Source organism: Mastomys coucha, unplaced genomic scaffold, assembly GCF_008632895.1.
Source record: "Mastomys coucha isolate ucsf_1 unplaced genomic scaffold, UCSF_Mcou_1 pScaffold15, whole genome shotgun sequence".
NCBI classification, from domain to species: domain Eukaryota; kingdom Metazoa; phylum Chordata; class Mammalia; order Rodentia; family Muridae; genus Mastomys; species Mastomys coucha.
Genome location: NW_022196897.1, coordinates 137,451,447 through 137,468,943, shown reverse-complemented (window position 1 = coordinate 137,468,943; position 17,497 = coordinate 137,451,447). Strand labels below are relative to the sequence as shown.

Genomic DNA, 17,497 nt, shown 5'->3' with positions numbered 1-17,497 from the left:
CTCCCCCTCCCCCTCCTCCTCCTCCTCCTCCTCTACTTTTTCTTCTTACCGCCTCCTGCTCTCTGCTTATTAACTGCCTGAGGAAAGCAGCCTTGTCCCACCACATGCTTCCACTATAATATCCTCTTACTTAGTAGAGAAACAAGAGAGCCACGTGACCACAGATGAACCATTTGAAGTCACAAACCAAAACAAAGCTTTTCTCCTTTGATTGGTATTCTCTCGTATTTTACCATAGTGATGAAGGTTGTTGGTGCCCAGTTTCAGTGTGCTCCAGTCTGTTAGGCAGTGCCCAAGTAACTCAGAGTATGAATTTGTAAAGCGGTCTCAATTATTTTGGACAAGAACACTGTTGCAGTACTGAAGTACAGATTGGTTGGAAGGTAAGACTTGATAAGCAATGGTTCCAAGCAGAGATACTGAAAAGGTCAGCTCAGGAACTTTGGGAAGGTCATGGAACACTTGCCCCTCTGGGAGGGAGAGGCTGATTAACATTCCTCAGACCAGAGTGGGAGAACGATTCTGCAGGACTAACCATTGCCCAACTTCAGACAAGAGAAGTCCTTGCCACCTCATCCCCTAAAGATCAATAAGTTTAAAAAGTCACACTGTTCTGCCAATCACATTGTGCCTGATGGCTGCTGCCTTGAAAACTGTACAAAAACCTCACTGAATGAGCTGTGCCTGGTAGCCACTTCACCTTCAGTGCAGGATGACCCCAACGCATTGGACCAATAAATTCCTCTTGCTTTTTCTGTCGATTCCAGTTCTGCATGGTTCACTCAGGGGGTCCCCGGTAAGCTAAGGCTCGTCAGAGTCTTACAATACTAGGACAAGACTTAAGAATAGAGATGTCTGAGTCCAGGTGATGATGACCAAGAGGTTTTTTTATGCTCCCTGTTAATTAAGATAAGGATGATGCTTGGGCCATAATGGAGAGTATTTTTTAAAACTTCTCCCTTGAACTATGTGCAGCTGCCCTTCAACAGTCCTAAGGAGCAGATGGGAAAAATAGGAAAAAAGCCCTTTCCCATGCCAGAGCTGCAAACTGCACAGAAAACTGACATTAGCCAGCTCCTAAGGCGCTGACAAGGCCATTGGTGCCAACTAAGCCATGAGCTCAGATAGCACAGTGCCCTTGTGGAGGATTCTGGGAGCACTGCCTACTAGCTGTCCCTCTGCACCCTTCGCTTCCGGTTCTTCCTGCTCCTGCCATGCCGGTGCACAGCCTGGGTAAGAGCTGAGCTAGAGACATGGTCCACTCATAGACAGGTACACAAACCTCATCAGCTGCCAGGAGGTAGGAGGATGAGGGGAAGGAAGGGAGAGAGGAGAGAATCAGGAAGGAGGAGGAAGAGCGAAGCACAATGACATCATCCTCACTCCTCAGTCTGGACCCATTTCTCCAGCAACCCAGTCCCCCCTGCTTCTGAATCCCAAAGCCGCAGCAATCAGGGGGAATCTTCTAGCAATCTCAGCATCAGTTTTGGAGTTTCCCTAATCGGTTTTCAGTTCCCATGCCCAGAGAATGGTAGCCCAGAGAATCTGTGATTCTGATTGCCTTATGTCCTGTGTTCTCCTTTGTCCTAGAATGAAAGATAGAAAGTTAAGGCTAGACTATGGCTCAATAGTTAAGAGCACTGGCTGCTCTTCCAGAGGACCTGGGTTCAATTCCCAGCTCCCATATGGCAGCTTACAACCATGTGTAACTCTATTCCCAGAAGATCCTTCTTAGAAGGGGGAACAAAATACCATGAGAGAAAATACGGAGACAAAATGTAGAGCAGAGACTTAAGGAAAGGCCATCCAGAGACTGCCCCACCTGGGGATCCATCCCACATACAGTCACCAAACCCAGACACTATTGTGGATGCCAACAAGTGCTGGCTGACAGGAGCTGACAGAGCTGTCTCCTGAGAGATTCTGCCAGTGCCTGACAAATACAAAGGTGGATGCCCTCAGCCAACCACTGGACTGAGCACAGGGTCTCCAATGAAAGAGCTAGAGAAAGGACCCAAGGAGCTGAAGGGGTTTGCAGCCCTATAGGAGGAACAACAATATGAACCAACCAATACACCCAGAGCTCCAAGGAACTAAACCACCAACCAAAGAGTACACATGGAGGGACCCATGCTTCCAGTCACATAGGTAGCAGAGGATGGTCATCAATGGGAGTAAAGGTCCTGTGAGGGCTCGATGCCCCAGTGTAGAAGAATGCCAGGACCAGGAAGTGGGAGTGGGTGGGTTAGTGAGCAGGGGGAGGGGGGAAGGGATAGGAGATTTTTTTGGAGGGGAAACCAGGAAAGGCGATAACATTTGAAATGTAAACAAAGAAAATATTTAATAATTATACAAAAAATAAAAATAGAAGAAGATAGAAAGAAAGAAGGAAGGAAGGTGAATACTCCCTATAAAGCCAGGGCTTTGTCAGAAAGAAAGAAAATGTATGCCCAACAAGGAGACATTACAAGCCATAAATAATCCCTTTAAGAGTTTCCTTGCCTAGACAAGCTCTGGATAGGTTGTCCAATCCTCAATGGTCAGCCTCAAACATATACAAATAAGTGCAACTCTAAAAGGGCTCAGTAGGTTTTGTGTGTGTGTGTGTGTGTGTGTGTGTGTGTGTGTGTGTGTAAAACAATAGTAATTATAGAAGAAGAGGTCATGGGCTTGAGAATGAGTGGTAGGGGACATGGGAGGATCTGGGGGAGAGGGAGGGATGAAAATGATGTAAATACAGTAATCATGTATGAAATTCTCAAAACATAATTTAAAAAAAAAAATCTGGGGAACTGATTTGCAGTCATCTCTGTCTGACTCAAGCATTGGGAGCTGCAAGTGATTACTTGACACCCACAGTGAGAGCTAAGAAGGCCTGCTGAAATGGTTGAAAATCCCCTCTCCTGTCCCTTCCTCTCAACAGTCCAAGAGGGGATGGCTGCACCCACACACATCTAACACTCTAAACTTCTAAGCCTGATGTTCTCCGGGACAAGCCAATAGGAACCAGTCCCCACAGGGAGCCAACGGGGGCTCTGAAATCCCCAGGGAGTATTTCTAGAGAGTATGGAAAGAAGGAAGAGGAGCTGACCTTTGAGCAAGAGCCTGAGGGTGGCTGTATGTCTGTCTGGAGGAAGACAGGCTTCCTCTGTACTGGCCATTTTTTTTTTTTTTTTTGTCAGTCTACAAGAGAATGAGGCAGAGGGGCTGAGAGTGACCTGGAACTGCAGAGCAAAGTGAGTCTAGTACACAGACTCTTGACCAGTGTAGCATCCTGGAGACTGCCTAGTAGTAGTGATGTTTGAATGTGAACTTACAGCATAAACACCACTAGAAACAGCAGACGGCCTTCCCTATGATAGAGACAAAGCCTATACAAGCTCCAGATAAGCTGTTAGAACAGCCTAACTCTCAGCATGGATGGATGTGTCCATGGGGGTGGGCAAATGCTGCATTTGAAACTCACCAAACTCACATTGAAGTTCAATCCTTGGAAGAGAGCCATCAGGAAAAGTGCTTGCCTTACAAACATGTGGACCAAGTTTGACCCTATGAAACCATGTGAAAAAGAGAAAGAGAGAGGGGGAGGGGAGGGGAGGAGAGGAGAAGAAAGGAGAGGAGAGGAGAGGAGAGGAAAGAGGGAAGAGGAGAGGAGAGGAGAGGAGAGGAGAGGAGAGGAGAGGAGAGGAGAGGAGAGGAGGAACAAAGAAAGGAAGACCCAAGTATGGTGGAACATTTCTGTAACTTAGCACTGGACAGGTGCTGACCTGACCTATTTCTCTGCCAATGGGAGAGTCTGTCTTAAAAAAAAAAAAATCAAGTGGCTGTTCCTGAGGAAGGACACGTAGGGTTATCTCCTGGACTCTACAAATACACACTTACATGTGCATACACAAAAGAAATTTTATATTTTCTATTATTTGTGCAGTATTAAGAGGTGGGGCCGCTGAGTGGTGGTGGCGCACGCCTTTAATCCCAGCACTTGGGAGGCAGAAGCAGGCGGATTTCTGAGTTCGAGGCCAGCCTGGTCTACAGAGTGAGCTCCAGGACAGCCAGGACTACACAGAGAAACCCTGTCTCGAAAAACAAAAACAAAAACAAAAACAAAAACAAAAAAAAAAGAGGTGGGTCATATAGGATCTTGAAGTCTAATTGGGTTGTGAGGTCCCTGCCTTCTTAAATGGACTATTCCATCCATGAATTAAGGAATTGGTGGTTTCTCTTAGAATTGGGTTCCTTTTAAAACACAGCTTGGTTCTAGCTTTGCCACATGTCCCTTTCTGTACACTTCCTTTTCTAAGCATGGTAATTTGTGCCACTGGCAGAGAAGTCTTTATCAGATATAACTCTTCAGCTTTGGGTCTTCTATACTCTGGGACAATGAGTTGAATCAACCTTTATTGCTTATAAGCTCTTCAGTCTCTGGTTATAGTAACAGAAGTTGGACTAATACAACCATGAAGCTATGGTTGTAAGTAGGCCTCATGACATGGTCCTGCTGCTAAGGCTGTTTAGAGCTTTGAGTGAAGATGTTCTCACAGCACTGAGGATTTCAAAATAGGGTGAGACCACGTGTAAATATGCAGTGGCTCTGGTCTTGGCACAGCCAGAGAGGATGCTAGGTGTATGGATCAGAACTCCTGCTGGGAAGGGACAGAAGGTAACCAACTCTAGCCTTTTTGGCCCAAAGCACAGTCTAGACAGGATCCTGGGGTAACTCAAGTCATTGCTTCAAGTTGTGTGCAACATCTGGAAAGAGATGACCATGTAACTTGGTATTTTCTTTCTGGAAGGCAATAGGCAAGATGAGTAAATGGGTAAATAACCTCTACCTGGAAAGTTCTCTTTGAGGAATTTACCCAAAGGGAATCATTAAAGATGGGGGAAAAGAACTTTACCTCAGTGATTCTTCCCGTAGCCTACTTAGGAAATAACAGGAAACATTGTGAACACCACCAATCCCCCCACCCCCATCTCATAATGACTAGCAGCCTGCTGATGAGTTTCTCTAGCTACTCCATTCACTGCTAGAGTAAAAATGGAAAATTTCCACAGAATTGGCTGAGGTTGCTGTTTGGAAGTTTTCGCTAAATCATGGTGGCGCACTCAGAGAAATGACAATAGAAGATGTTCACCACATCTCTGCTCTCCTTCTTTGGCTCCATGGTGATGGTAGATAGGTATTATTTTTTCTTAAAAGGAAAAGACCCAGTTTAATTGTGGCATAAACACAAAACTAAGTCTGGAGGCAGCGAGTGTTAGTGAAGTGCTGGTATTCACCAAGGCCTGTGGGGTTCTGTGAGTCTCTCATTATTTCTCTCCAAGGTTCTAAGGGATGGAGCTGCTCATGGACATAGTTCCCTAATTCAAGGTAGGAAGACAGGCATGAGAAGGCACCAGTGACATTTTCCTTCTACAAGAAAGCAACAGCCACCTCCCTAAATCTCCAGAGACTACTTACATTCCACAGCCTCAATGAACTCACAGGGATATAGCAGCAAGAGAGTCAGTCAAGAAATCAAGACTCTGCAAAGGGAATGGGATTAGCATAGCAGGCTTTCTGATGACAACTGACTGCTCAGGACCAGGTATACCATCCCTTCAAACAAAATCAAGAAAGGAATGGACCGAGCAGTAAAAAAATGACTATTGAGAGAGGAGCCAGCCAAGCCAGTCACAACTTAGGGACAGAAAGGGGACAAGTTTAGGTAAGTTCCCCTTGGAGTTTTGCAAAGTAGAATGTTCTGGCCCATGAAGGATTGAAGACTAGAATCTATTAGAATAGATAATTGATTTCAAACCGGGTTTTTGTGTCGCTGAGTTATTTAGGGGCTACTCCCGGAGTGAGAAGGAAGGAGGAAAGATGTGGGTGCTGGCTCTCAGTCTTCAACACAAATGCCTCCCTTTTGTCTGAATATTATATTGAGTGTACATAGAAAAGCCTACTCAATTTTGTATGTGTGTGTATTTATCTGTATAAATGTGTACATACATGTGTATATATTTACTTTTATATATATGTACAAAAAATATATGTATCTAGAACGCTACATAATAGGGATTTCAAAGTGGAGGTTTCTGGAACTGTCTTGTATTTAAAATATCTGAAAGGGGGTGAGTAAGTTAGCAAACGTCTTTAATCCCGGCGCTCAGGAGGCAGACACAAGTGGATCTCTGAGAACTTCAAGCCAGCTTGGTCTACATAGCAAGCTCATGCCAGTCAGGGCTTATATGCATTAGACTTTTTCTCAAAAGAAAAATATCTTAACTTGCCAGGTATGATGTCACGCACCTTCAGTTCTAGCACTCATAGAAAGGAGGCAGAGGCAAAGGCAGGAGGCTCTCTGAATTTGAGGCCAGTCTGGTCTATACAGCAAGTTCCAAGGTTGCATAGTAAGACCCTATTTAACAACAACAATCTCTTGAACTTGTGACTTCCATTACAGTGTCTATACAATCTATAGCATACGCTATCCTAGTAACTCATAGTAGTCGAGAGTGGACTCACTGTGGTAACAGCACATTAGCATGAAGCTATGTATTCGTCAACAGCTCTGGTCAGAACAAATACATGTGACGATTCTAATGTCATAGTTCACTCATTTACAATAATTTTCACATCAACCAATTCACCTTATGTAATATACATGTTAATGTGTGTGAAAGTGTGCATGGATGCACATATGCATGTCAGTATGTGTGCATGCATGTGCTATTGGAGGCTAAGAAGACAATCTCATTTTTTTTCCTTTGGTGCCATCTAATTTTTTGAGGCAGACTTTTTCTCTGGCCTGCAGATCACCAATTGTGCTAGACTGACTAGCCAGTGAGCCCAGGGATGCACCCATCTGTGACCCTCTGGTGCTGGGATTAGAAGCATGCTGCCACCATGCCCAGCTTTTTTGTGTGGGTCTCAGGCCTTGAACTCAGTGCCTCATGCTTGCGTAGAAGCACCATACTGACTGAGCTCCTTCTGCAGCCCCCCTGCTACTACTTTTAATACCCATTTCACAGTGATGTTCACAGTCTGGCCCCATGAGCAATTAGTCCCTGACTACCGGATATACGTGGGTACTAATAACAGCTTTCTGTGGGTCATGGGTCATTCTTAATTTTTCTTTTTCCTGGTCTGTCTTTTCTAATTTTGATAAAATAAACAGACATAGCTTTTGTAATAAGGGGGAAAGACGCCATTTTAATTAAAAAGTAATAACCGTGTGGCCTGTGACCTTGTGGGCTGCTTGGACCGTGCTCCTACAGCCCCTGCTGAGCCTGGCTTTTCTGGGCCTCTGCTCTTCCTGCCTCCCCGCTTGCCTCAAATGTGCAGCCAAGTGAGAAGCAGGGTCCCTGCCCTGCCCTGTCCTGCCCTGTGAGTGGAGCCAGGGCTAGACACTTTTTGAGGAGCCCTCCTGGAAGGGTTTGGAAGCCCAGCTGGGGTCTGAGGGATTTCAAATGCCAAGATCAAATGTGGGGAAGCTGTGCCTGCCAATGCCAATGGCTGTGCTCTGCCCAGAGCTGTTGATAGATATATGGCTTCATGCTAATGTGCTGTTATCACAACGATTCCACCCTTGGCTACTGCAAATCACCACCACATCTGGCTTGAATCTTTCCTTATTATGACCTAAAAAATAAAAAAATAAAAAAGTAAAAAATGAAATCCCAGCCACTCCGTTAACACCCTGTCTCCCTTTCCCCTTTCTTCTCCTCCACACCCCAACCCTTCCTTTTCTCTGGCGCTCCAGAGACTTCAAGCAAGTTTGAAGGTGGACTTTAGAAAGTATCCCATCCAAAGTGTTCTTGTTCCCATTTTACATATGGTTACACTGAGGTCCAGGAGGAGTCCTAGCTTCCCGTATCGCCATTCTTCCTAACTGGCTAGGTACCGTGTGGCAAGCAGCTCAGACCCATCAGGTTCCTGATCGACAGGAGAGAATGGCACTGCTGTGCTGTGTTAGTTACTTTTCTATCACAGCGACAAAACACCACAAACAAGGCAACCTATGGAACTTATTTGGGGCTTACAGTTATAGATGGATAGGAACCCATCACCATTATGGTGGGGCTGGGATAGAGAAGTAGACAGCAGCAGGCAAACAGGCACGATGGAGTAACAACAGTTGAGGGCTCGAATCCCAGTCCACAAACAGGGAGCAGAGATACACTGGAGATAATGGCAGAATCTGAAGCCTCAAAGTCTCCCAGTGACACACCTCCCTCAACAGGCCACACCCAATCCTTCCCAAACAGTTCCATGATGGGCGGACCAAGCATTCACACATAGGAGCCTGGTAGGACACTCTCATCCAAACCACACCCCACGTACCTTGGATGACTATCCTCCTACAAGTCCTTGTGTTGAAGACTTGGTCCTCAAAATGGTGTTGCTGCTGGCAGGTGGGGTCTGCCCAGGGGTCATTAGGTCACTGGGATGTGCCCTGCTCTCTTACTCTCTTCTCCTTCCTAACTGAAGGCACATACAGTAGTTTGCTTTGACATTGCTGCCCACATAATGTACTACCTTGCCCAGAGGCCCTAAGAAACAGGACCATAAAACTAGTCTAATCACAGAAAACATGCACAGAAGTACACCATTCTTTTTAGAAGTTCATTACCTCCAGATACTTCATTTTAGTAAAAGAAGTTAACTAACACTGGTTCCTTACAACCAGAGGACCATGTTGTCCAAGATGGCTAAGAAAAACAGTAGGCACAAGAGGGACTGAGGAGGCAAACACTGGATTTACTATTATTGCACAAGGGTTCCTAGTTTCCTGAGAGATCTGTTAGAGCTTCCCAGAACACAAGTCCTCTAACTTCTAACTGTAGTTTATTATGCTCTTGGGAGGAAGATTGGGTGAGACAATGGTAGCTTCTGTCATTCTTTGTGCTGCATTAAATGTTTCTTGAGTAGTTTATGAGGCTTTCGCCCCACTCCCGGGGACATCCCACGGCTCTGCACTCTCCAATATCCTGGGGCTTCCACTGCAATTTTGACTTCACCTTCATATCTTCATACAATGGTCTCTTGGGGCTTCTTCTGGGGACTCCTGACACACACTGCCTAGCCAACAGTGACTCTCTGAATGGAGGGAGACACAATGACCCTCTCCACCTTTCATCTTTCGTGCCTATGAAACCACGTTGACAATGCTGCCAAGTTCTGTTGTCAGCTTGGGAAGAATGTGGACCACAGTGGCAGCAGCCTCTGTGCTGATTCTAGGGCCCACTTTCCCAAGCACTTGCTTTCCAGTAGCAGGGAACCCCTTAGGCATTCTGAGCTCAGGCTCCATCCTTTCCAATTAGTTTGAATTTTCACAAGTTGGAGCCTTTGATGGGCAGGGTCTTGCCTTGGGCTCCTTTCCTACTGTCCCAGTGAAGAACACCCTAACAGTTCCATCCTCTTGATTATGTGCCTTGGCCGTAGAGTTAAACTTGTTTGAGTTCTTTCTATGGACAAACTGCACTTTAAAAAGTATATGTCTGCCTTGCTCGTTTGTTCTTCTTCACTCTAGGCCTGAATAAATGCAGGAGTGCGGCCATGCCTAAGCCTGAACCTTCTGTTATCTTGAAATTAGCTCCACCAATGGGATTAGCTTGTTGCTTTTTATTTCAGGCTCACTCAAACCCTCAAGACATGGGTAGAATGCAGCCAGGTTCTTTGTCAGAATATCATTTGAATAGCCTTCAGTCCTGTCTTTGATAGAGTGCATTTCCCCTCTGAAACCTCGTGGACTGAGCCACTCACTTATTTCCACACTCCACCCCCATCAGAATGGCCAATTAAACTCTGTTTACACTGTAAGCAGTGGTTCTCAACCTGTGGGTCTCAAGCCCTCAGGGGGGTGTGTCACACAGCAGATATCCTGCATATCAGATACTTATATTACAATTCATAAAGGTAGCAAAGTTACAGTTATGAAGTAGCTACAAAACCGTTTTGTGGTTGGGGGTCACCATCACATGAGGAACTACACTAAAGGGTCACAGCAGTAGGAAGGTTGAGGACCACTGGCTTGTAATACTCAAAGAATGTTGGCTCTTTTCTTCCATCATGTGAATTCCAGAGATGAAACTCAGGTCATCAACCAGGGTGGTGAGTGCCTTTCCGGCTCAGTCATCTTTCTGGAATCAGATACAGAATCTTGATTAACAGGCTTTGTCTTTCAGTGTTTAAGAATGTTGTCTGCTGCCTCCTAGCCTTCAGGAGTTCTTAAGAGAACTCAGCTATTGAGCTTAGTAGATGCCTAATACCAGAGGAACCACATCTTTCCTTTTGTTTTCAAGGTTTATGATGTCTTTGACGTTCAACAGTTTGAGTGTGACATGTCCAGATATGGGCCTTTGAACATGTGCTATTTTACATCCGTTGGCTGTGAAGACATGTAGATTTTCAACAGATTTTTCTTCTTCAAACATCCTGTCTTTTCTAGGAATGGCATGTTATGTTTAATTATGTCCCACAGATCTTTGCAGTTCTGTTCTTTTTCACTGTTGTCTTCTTGCTGATGCTCAGACATGGAAATCTCATTGGGCCTACTTCAAGTTTCCCAATTTTCCCTTTTGCATGCTCCAGTTTGCTGTTGTATCCTTTCAGTGAACTTCTTATTTTAATTATGCTTTTTTTTTTTTTTTTTTTTTTTTTTTTTTTTTTTTTTTTTTTTGGTTTTTCGAGACAGGGTTTCTCTGTGTAGCCCTGGCTGTCCTTAAATTCATTCTATAGACCAGGCTGGCCTCGAACTCAGAAATCCACCTGCCTCTGCCTCCCAAGTGCTGGGATTAAAGGTGTGCGCCACCACTACCCGGTTTAACTATACTTTTCAACTCCTAAATGTCCACCTACTTCTTTTTAAAGTAGTTTGTGTCCCTTTACTATTGTTGTCTATTTAATGAGACATCATGCCACTTTCCCTTGGCTCTTTAAAAGTGATTTCCTTGGTTCTTCAGGTATGTTTTAAATAGACTACTTAAGCTCTTTTTCTAGGTAAGTGCAACACCTAGGCTTCCCAGATACTCTCTATTAACTGCTTTCCCCTTCCTTGTGCTTCATTAGATTTTTGTATCTTTGGATGGCTCATCATTTTTTGTTGTTGAAACCGAGAGACTTCATATAACACAATGTGGGTGCCTTAGACATGAGCTCTTCTTTCCTCCCCTGGATGTGTTCTTTGCTTTATTGACTTCTCTGAACATATTCTGTAAGGTCTGCCTCCTTTTTTCTCTGCTCAGTTACTTTAGTCAATGACTGGGTAGAGATTTCCTTACATACTTGAAACTTGTAAGTTATCCTGTCTATGCAGGGAAGGTTCTTTGTGTATGCTCTCAAAACTCAGCCAGGCAATTGGTTACCTGCAGGGCTTTCATTCCGTGTTTATGCAGAGAGAAGGTGTAGGACCCTTTTCTGGGTCTGTGCCTGAGTGTGGGCACTTCACAGTCCTGCAAGCATATGGTCTCACAGATTCCCTGTAACTGGTCAGAGCTTTCTGAAGCTCCTATGAAGTTTCTCATTCTCTAGTTATTCAATTTGACTTTTTTTTTTTTGTTTAGCCTATTGTTCTCCCCAAATTTTATCTGCCACCAAAGTAGTCACAAAGTTTCACAACTGCTTGTAAATGCCTTGGCAAACATTCCCCAGAGAAAAAGACTCAGCAAAAGGCCTTCTGTACAGGGTAAGTTGGAAGTCAGGTAATAAGACAGCCTTGCACGCGTCATCTTCCAGAGACTCACCGGATAAGACGAATAATGTTACTTCCTAGGCCTTGAAGGACGTTTCTCCCCATGTGCACATGCAGGCTGTCAGGATGATTTTTCACCATTGATGTGGGCTGTTAGTTTCCAAAACTATCTAATAAGGAACATGGAAATGAGGCAAGAACCCCACAAAGGCCTTTGCTTCAACTCACACTTAGCCTTTGTTCTTTGTGTATGTGTATATATGTATTTATGCATGCATGTATGTATGTATGTGCATATGTGTGTGCACATGTGGAGGCCAGAAGTCAATGTCGGGTGTCTTTTTTTCCATCACTCTTATGTCTCTCACTGAACCTAGCGCTCACTGATCTGATGTAGACTAGCTGGCCACAAGCTCTGGGATTGGAGGCATATGCACTGTGCCCGACTTTTCACAAGGGTGCTGGAGATCCAAACTCAGATCTTCATGTTTGTAAAACTAATTTTAAAAAACAATTGAGCCATTTTCCTAGTCCCTTAATAATTTATTCTTTCTTGAATGAATGATCCCTCAATTACTAAACACCTTTGACTAATTACAAAAGTTCTGAAAAAAAATGTTTCTACCCATGCTTTCCAGTTTTCTTGTTGCTTTTCTGATGGAAAGATGTTCAGTCTTTGCTCCTGTCTCTCTCTGCCTTCTACATACTGCTTTGTTAAATTGGTCCCGCAGCTCCTCCACTAATACCAGTACTGTCAGATAAGGGCTCAGGGCACTGGGCCAAACCTCCCAGCTTCCTTCTCAGCTCCTGCACCAACAGGTGAGGAGTCCCTGAATCCTCAACTCCACAGTCCAAGCTTCTACAGTTCCCTTAGATCCTGGTATTGCCGTGTAAACAGCTCCCAGACCTTCACCCAGCCAGGTCACCACTGTTCCACTCAACCACTTCTGGATATACCAGTCTTGGTGTAGAAACAAATCATGAAACCCATGACAACATGTCTCCCTAACTGTTGCCACAGCCCTAGGGGAAGGTGGTCTAGCCATCACTATCTCTGTTTGCAGATGATGGGATATGCTTTGCCAAAGCTTCCGTCCGGCTGTGGGCGGGGCTGGGGTGCAAAGCAGAGCCTGGCTGTGGGGCTGCAGGGCTGCGGGGCTGCGGGGCTGCGGGGCTGCAGAGGATTCAGAGCCCAGCTGTCAAGACAACTCCACACCGGCTGAACTATCAAGATTCAGAGAGGAGAAAAGCTACGAAGAAGATTCAGACAAGAAGACCCACCTGAAAGAGGTTCAAACCCACTGAGCCACCTGGAAAGGACACTCTCCAAGCTGTAGAGCTGCCTCCGGCTCATGTGAGCTGTCTCCCGTCGTGGGCTGGGCCTCGGTCATGCACCTGTCTTTGAGTCATTTCTGCCCCTGTGAGTAACTTCTCCCTCACATGCCTCTCTTAAGTAACTCCAGTAAAACTGGTTGGTTCGCCAAGTTGGACTTTGTGGGTATCTGTACTTTGGCCTGTCATGGGTTCCCTGTCTTGGGTGACTAGGTGAGTGTGTTTCATCTCCCCAAGAAAACTTTTGTCACACAACATATATACACCAGGATTTTTGTCTCGGAATTGAGCAAAGGACACAGGTTTGGGGAACCAGGAAGTAAAGTCCCAACTTTGCTTCTGTCAGTTAAAGCATCTCTGAGCCTTAGTGCCCCACTCCCTGTCACTGTGCCTCAGTTTCCCGACCTGTAAAATGAAGCCATTGGCTTTTCCTATGCCTTCTTCAGATTTTGTTTTTTTCATGGAGCTTGGAGTATCTCATATATGTATGTATGTATGTATGTATGTATGAATGTATGTATGTATGTATATTCACTCCTATGAAGTTATGATCCTCCCCTGAGGCTAAGCCTGGGCACTGCCTCCACAGGGAAGCCCTGCCACCCAGAGGCAGGCAGCAGCATGCTCTGGCATAGTCTGCTCACTTGGGGGAGGGGGTTTAGGCGACTCGAAGAGGTGGCACAGCTGTTATTAACATCAAGGTCCCTGATCAACTTTGCTACATAACCAGGTAGCCGTCCTTCCTCTGGTCCCTCATCTGGTCACCCTGAAACCGAGGGCCTGGCTGGTTGCCAGTGGTGGTCCTTGTTTCAGATCTAGGCCCCTCCACTATCATCAATTCCTTTCCTCAATCCCCCTCATCAGTAAAGCTTGCAGGAATCTAATGGTTTCCAGTACACGAAATAAAAGACTTTCTTTAAAAAAATTCCCATTCCTTTCCTTCACTCCACAAGACCTAGATAATATTTGTCACCTCTGACTCCAAGTCTCATCTCTTGCCTCCTTCTCCACTCTGGCCGTACATGTTGGCCATCCTTGTTGCTTGGACCTTTGTCCCTGATAGTGTCCCTGCCTATGTCAGCACCCGACTCCATTCATCACTGGGTCTCTACTCAGATATCCCTGTCAGTGTGGCCTTCTTGGCTAAAGCACGCCCCCTCACCCCCTCACCCTCTTACCCTCTCACCCCCTCACCCCCTCATCCCCTCATCCCTTAACCTTCCCTGGTATGCTTTTTCTCCTTAGGACTGTTTTGTTACCGAAGCCACTACGGAAGGGCTCTATCTGTCCCGTCAATCAATGGCCTGGATCTGGGTCACTCAAGACCCTAACTGATAGCAGAAAGCCTTACCTTGCTGCCAGTGTCAGACAGGAGCGACAGCAAGGTCACCCACGAGGATCGAGAACACTGCTGCAGAGGAGGCTAGCCTCTGCCCATCCGCTTACCCTCACCATCCACTTAGGTTTGACCCACTGGGTGAGCTATGTCTTTTTCTTTCTTTTTGTTAGAGTCCAGCCAGGCTAGCCCTGTCTTCTAGGCCATGTGAGCAAGGTGGAAACTATGGTGGTGCTGGATGGTCTGGAGTTCATGTGCTAACAGCTAGAAGCCATCCCTGCCCCTTCCCTGCCAGCTAGTTGCCGTGACTCACCACAGCCATGCCACCTGCCAGGCCTTTCCCAGGCTGCTCTGGTCTGGAAGCTTGGCAGCTGTGCAGTGCCCTGCAGAGTGGACGAAGTGGAAAAGGCAGCATTCAGGGGGTGAGCTCTCCAATTCTCTAGAGAGAGACGGGCAGAGGAAGAGATTCCATCAGGGAGGGAGACCTGCCTGGGTCACACAGACACTCAACAGAATCAGTCCTTCCTTTCCTTGCCCTACAAGGCCCTGGTAATATTGAGGTTCCCTGTTATTACCTCTCTGACCTCATAGCCCATCCCTCATTTCCCTCTGCACTCTGGCTACACACGCTAGGCTTAACCTCAGGGTGCACTTGTGGTTCCAAACCATGTCTGGGGCATCACCTGATTCAATTGCCACCTTTAGGTCTCCATGTGTGGTGGATTTCAGAGCATCCTTAAAGTGCTACTCAGAGTAGCACTTGGTCTGCTACTCAGAGTCTCTCTCATCATGCAAAGTGCAGAGGATGGAGTGAGGGAATCCAAAACAAGGTGCCTGACCCAGGGATGGAGGGTCCTGTGGAGGGTAAGGAGCCATGAGAGGGAGTAAACGCTTGCTTATATATCATGAGCCTTGTTCTAAGCAGCTAGTAGCTCGTTCCATCTCCTCAGCAACTGGGAAGGGAAATCAGTTAGTAACCACATTTTACAGAGGAGGAAACCAAGACCCAGAGAAGCTGAGAAGTGCTCCATTTGACCAAGCTAAGAAGCTGGAATCTCCAAGCCTGTAAGCCTGTCCCTTGTGCTTGATGCACTGCCCCCCCCCCCACCAACATGTAATTTATAGATACGGTAACTGTATAAACTCTGTCTTATCTGGCGGCATCATTTTATTTCCCTTTGTGGAAATAAAATTCAATTAATTCAATCCCTTTAGACCGTTATAACATCTGTGTGGTTCCTTCTTGGTTTTAACAAAGTAAAATCTTACAGTGTAGTTGTTTTCACAGCTCTGTAAGAGTTATGATCTGTGCTCGCTTCGGCAACACATACACTAAAATTGGAACGATACAGAGAAGATTAGCATGGCCCCTGCGCAAGGATGGCACGCAAGTTCGTGAAGTGTTCCATATCTAAAAAAAAAAAAAAAAAAAAGAGTTATGATCTTATATGATCTTAGTTCTTTCTCCTGACAATTGTCTTTCAACAGGGCCGGAGACATCAGTAGCTGGTTCTTACAAAAGCAGCCAAGAAAACCTTCACATCTCTCCATCCTGTTCACCTTCAGTAATGGAGCCCTGGAAAGGGTGTACTTTCAGAAGCAGAGCATCAGGATTCCTTAAGGCCTGCCTCTCCTGAAGTCAAGTGATGTGCAGAGCTGAAGGCCGGGCGCGAAGTGGACAAGTCTCCTGGAGTCTTGTGGACCTCCTGGAGTCAGTGGAAACCACCTGAAAGAACAAAGCAGTATAAAGATGCATGCCCCGCCCCTTTCCTGAGGTTTTTGTATGGATACGGGTGCCCTCTAGTGGCTTCCCTCGCCTCTACATGGCCCTTCCAAAGTCCCTGCAGTTTGGAGGGGCTTTGCATGCTTATACTTATTTCTCTGTTCCTGACTTGGGCTCTTCTCTCTTCCTAGCCCTTCCTGCCCACAACTGATACCTTCAAAATAGCTCACAGTATATGGATCTTTCCTGCATTGAATTCAGAATTCAGGGGTGGGTCCTTGCAGAGCAGGAGAAATGATGTTTGAGGGATAAACTCAGAATGTGTATTAATTATTAATACTATTTTTTTTTTTTTTGGTTTTCGATACAGGGTTTCTCTGTATAACCCTGGCTGTCCTGGAACTCACTCTGTAGACCAGGCTGGCCTCGAACTCAGAAATCTGCCTGCCTCTGCCTCTCAAGTGCTGGGATTAAAGGTGTGTGCCATCACTGCCCGGCAATACTATTTTTTTTTTGCCATGAGATATTAACCTGGCAGGAGGGTGTTTGAGGAAAGAGGGTTTATTTTGTCTTACTGTTTCCTAAGAAAGGCATGGCGGTGAAATTAGCTTCTGACTCTAGCCACAGGAGCTCGGAGCACGAGTAACTCACAGCCTGGTGGGTAAGGAGGCAGAGAAAATGATTACAACTGGGTTGGGACTCCTAAAATCCTCTTCCTCCAGTGAAATCTATCCTTCCAAAGGTTCCACAGGCTCCCTCACAAAGCACCACCAGCCGGGGGACCAATCTAAACAGATGAGCCTCGGGGTAAGGTGGAGAAGGTGGCCAGTGGTGGGGAACGGGTAGAAACGATGAAGGCTGTGAAAAGCTACTGCAGAATTCTGCCCTCCCTGGCATGGCCATCACCATCTCAAAACCAGAGCTGCTCTGATTACCCACACACCTCTCACTAAGGCGTGGTAGCAAGATGGAAACTATGGGGACAGAGGAAGGGACAAGAGCCTCTGCTGAAAGCCTCTCACCAGCTGGGGAGCCAGAATTCCAGCATGCAAACACTTGTTACAAAGGCTGCCACTGGGAATAATAATATTCCTTTCATTTGTAGATAAAAGTAACAATGAACCAGGCTTATAGCCAGAGTGCATATGACCTTTCCTTTTCCCAGGACTGCTAACTTGATTTACAATAAGGCATCCTGCCTTCCTGCATCCTGGAAATCTTATCAATGGTAATACTGTCAGGTGCCCCTTGGGAACCACCCTTTCAATGTAGTGTGTCAGTCAGGGTTTCTATTGCTGTGATGAGATACCAGGGTCAAAAGCATCTTGTTAGGCAAAGGGTTTGTTTAATGCTTACACATCACAGTTCACCATGAAAGGAAGTCAGGGCAAGAACAGGGAGGCGGGAGCTGATGCAGAGGCAGAGAAGGAG

At 45.9% G+C, this 17,497-nt stretch overlaps 1 long non-coding RNA gene and 1 other non-coding gene across 5 annotated transcripts in view; one reads left to right on the top strand and one right to left on the bottom strand.

The window, feature by feature from the left end:
- Nucleotides 1-17,497, bottom strand: part of LOC116091149 — a 26,332-nt gene that overhangs the window by 6,259 nt on the left and 2,576 nt on the right. Inside the window, exons 2-7 of one of the 4 annotated variants that reach the window (XR_004118953.1) lie at nt 16,642-16,720; nt 15,904-16,069; nt 15,613-15,754; nt 14,657-14,782; nt 11,728-11,845; nt 7,243-7,624 (exon numbers count right to left, since the gene is read on the bottom strand). This is a non-coding gene — a long non-coding RNA (uncharacterized LOC116091149). Of the gene's footprint in view, nt 1-4,469; nt 4,787-7,242; nt 7,625-11,727; nt 11,846-14,656; nt 14,783-15,612; nt 15,755-15,903; nt 16,070-16,641; nt 16,721-17,497 lie in introns of those variants that run through there. The other 3 variants (XR_004118955.1, XR_004118952.1, XR_004118954.1) reach the window with 3 other exon arrangements.
- Nucleotides 15,652-15,758, top strand: LOC116092651. The gene has a single exon (XR_004119392.1). It is a non-coding gene; the product is annotated as a U6 spliceosomal RNA (small nuclear RNA).